This window comes from Sorex fumeus, unplaced genomic scaffold, assembly GCF_029834395.1.
Source record: "Sorex fumeus unplaced genomic scaffold, SorFum_2.1 ptg000003l, whole genome shotgun sequence".
Taxonomy (NCBI): domain Eukaryota; kingdom Metazoa; phylum Chordata; class Mammalia; order Eulipotyphla; family Soricidae; genus Sorex; species Sorex fumeus.
In genome coordinates, this window is record NW_026606060.1 from 32,767,070 (window position 1) to 32,770,314 (window position 3,245).

At 34.7% G+C, this 3,245-nt stretch overlaps 1 non-coding gene across 1 annotated transcript; it reads left to right on the forward strand.

Annotated features, from left to right (window-relative positions):
- The first annotated feature begins 2,318 nt into the window (after window positions 1-2,318).
- Window positions 2,319-2,425, forward strand: LOC130029590 (U6 spliceosomal RNA). Its single transcript, XR_008793375.1, has one exon. It is a non-coding gene; the product is annotated as a U6 spliceosomal RNA (small nuclear RNA).
- The last annotated feature ends 820 nt before the right edge of the window (window positions 2,426-3,245 follow it).

Here is a 3,245-nt window from a genome sequence, read left to right on the forward strand (position 1 = left end):
ATGCATTTATATGAACCTGCTGTTCCATTGGAAAGATCACTGTATCACTGTCATTCCATTGTTCATTGATTTCCTCAAGTAGGCACCAGTAAAGTCTCCATTTTTCCTAGTCCTGTGATTTTAGCAAGTGCTACAATGGAGACTCTTTCAGGATCAGTGGAATGATACCCATCATTGTTACTCGGTTTTGGCATATTGAATAAGCCAAGGGGAATTTTCCAGACTCTGCCATGTGGGCAGGATACTCTAAGAAGCCTACTGGGTTCTCTGAGAGCAAGAACTAGACAATAAGAGGTCTTGCGGCCGCATTCGCTTCCAAGAGCTTGGTTTTATAGTCTCTGAATATTGGCCGTTCATGGGATTATATGGCACGAGTGGTGGTTGGTGAGTGTAACTACCTCGCTACTGGAAGATGGGGATCTGGGTGGAGGAGGCCCAGTTCCAATCTGAGAAACCTTGGAGATCTCAGCACTGGGTCCCATACACCTGGATTCCTCTGCTGGTTCCTTTATTCATGAGGCTCGTCTGAGCATGTAGAGAGTGGTCTTAAGCATGGTATGAGTGGGATTTGGAGGTATTCAGCTGCCGGGGGTCTGCTTGGAGTGGGGAGGGAAGCTCAACCCACCCACCTCCAAGCGGTCCCGGTGAGGACAGCCAGGCGATTGAGCAGGAGACTCTGCATTGTTCTCTTCTGGGAGCTTGGTTTTTTAGTTTCTCGATCTTGGAAAGATAATGTGGAAAATTTTCAGTATTCTATAAAAGCATCCTTCTTCCATTTCTAGTCAGTATCTTTTTCTTGAAAACATTCATCCAATGACTCCTAATAGCATTAATTTTACCTCTTTTTATACCTAGTATGCATTGACCCATATTGTTATGTTTGTGCTGAGACAAACTGTTTTCCCATAATATTTTCTTTTCATTCCACATGACATGTGATACACATTAAAAAACACTTTACAATTGCATCAATTTTAAAATTGCTCTGTTCTACATAGTATGTATGTACAGCAGTTTATTATATTTTTGATATATTTAGGTTATTTCCGGTTTTTGAGTTATTTTGAATAGCATCCCAGGATATTCTTGTGCATTTATTTTTCACGACAATTGAAAAATTTTACTGGGGACAGTAAAGTTTTATCTGTATCTTGGAAGAGACTTATTGTACCAAAGTTAAATTTATTTTTGTGGCCAGCAAAATTGAGGATATAAATGGCATCGCTATTAGGGGTAAAAAGCAAGTCCGCTTATTGCTTTCCATGAGAGCAACAAAGTTCCCAGGTTTTGGAGTTCTCCAAGTTCATTTCAAACCTACCAATTAGAAGCTTCTCTCTGATGCTTTCTTTGGCACTTTTACATTCAGGCCAATGGCAAGGGAAATTGATGTTAACCTGCTGATATTCATGGTGTGATCTGTGTCTGTGTCTGGTAATAAATCCAACTATAATCCAGGAGTCTCATACTTCTTTCCAGGATCCATCAGATAGCAATTATTAAATTAAACTAGCTTATTTAATTTTTAAAAAGGCAAAATAAAATAGCAGCCTTGAATAACTTAAAATTATTTTATTAATGTATCATATATAACCTTTTTATAATATTTGAATAAATAGACAAACGATTTATTAATTTTCTGAATATATCCACTGGAATAAGCAGAAGCTAACTTAATACTTATCTTTATAGCGATTACATTTGTTTATGTCTCAGAATGTACAAATTATAGTACAAACCATTTTTATGGATAACTTAAATATAAAAGAACTACCAAAAGTGGAAATAACTATCACTTTTCTGTGCAGAAAGACAAGTGAATGGATTACCAGTAAATCAGACAATTTAGAGGACTTTTAGAGTTGGGACTAAATTAATCTGGCATTGAATATCTCTACTACTCACTATTTAGCTTTACTAGTTATCTATAAACTTCTTTTTATAATTTTTAAATAAATAGAAAACTGATTTATTAATTTTCTGAATATGTCCAACTATATAAGTATAGTTGTTAATCTTCTCCAATGGCTTTAGTTCTTACCCTATCAAACTGCATTTATGTGTCACACATGCATAAGAAAACGCATTTACTTAACAGTAGATATGTAATTTGAGGGTCCCATAGAATATATAGATGCATTGTAACCCCTGATAGTTGTGATAGTAGTAAATTTAGCAAACTATATCATGCAGTGGATGAGAATTCAATAGTAGAAGTGGTTAAAAGAGTTCGATGAACATCAAGCTCTATGCAAAAGGGAAACAAATTAAAAAACATAGAAATGGGTGGTTTCTTTGGTGTTCAAAATATGGCATATTCAGTGCTCGCTTTGGCAGCACATATACTAAAATTGGAACGATACAGAGAAGATTAGCATGGCCCCTGCGCAAGGATGGCACGCAAATTTGTGAAGCGTTCCATATTTTTACCTCATGGTGTCTCACTAATAAAAATTTTTAAAAAAGAATAAATAATAAATACATAAATAAACAAAAAAATAAAAATAACTATGTACATAAAATATGGCATATTCAATACTACTCTGAGTATGATAGAATCAAGTAAAAGTATATAATGCAGTCATTAGAAAAAACCTTAAAGAAGTATCAAAAACCATTGCATTTGATAATCCGACACACGTTTTCCATTATGAAAGTTAAATATTTAGTATATCACGATCACGATCACGACCACCCTGTTGTTCGTCGATTGCTTCGAGCAGGTGCCAGTAACGTCTTCTTCGTCCTAGCCCCGAGATTTTTTTTTTTAAAGTGCCATATTCAAGGCTTTTTCAGGGTTAGGAGAATGAGACCCATCATTGTTACTGGTATTTGGCATATTGGGTATACCACGGGGAGTTTGCCAGACTCTGCCGTGTGGGCATGTTACATTTGGTAGCCTGCCAGTTTGACTAAATTAGGAATGAGATGATAAGATGTCACTTCCGGAAGCTGAGTATGATGATCTCTGGATCCTATATATATTTAGTATATATTTATTAAATATCTAATTTAAATATAATTTAAGTTAAAATAAAACAGTTAAAAGAGCAATTTTTCAATGTAAAATTTGACTTTCTTTAAAAATAATTATTTATCTTTATTTCCAGCTAGGTAGAATTGTACTAAATAGAATTCTTTTATAAAAAGACAAAAATGAAGTTTTCTTTGTGTTGAGTTGAATACTCTGCTAATTTAAAGAGGGTGGGATTTATGATATAAAGTTGGGAATTTATAAATGATAAGGA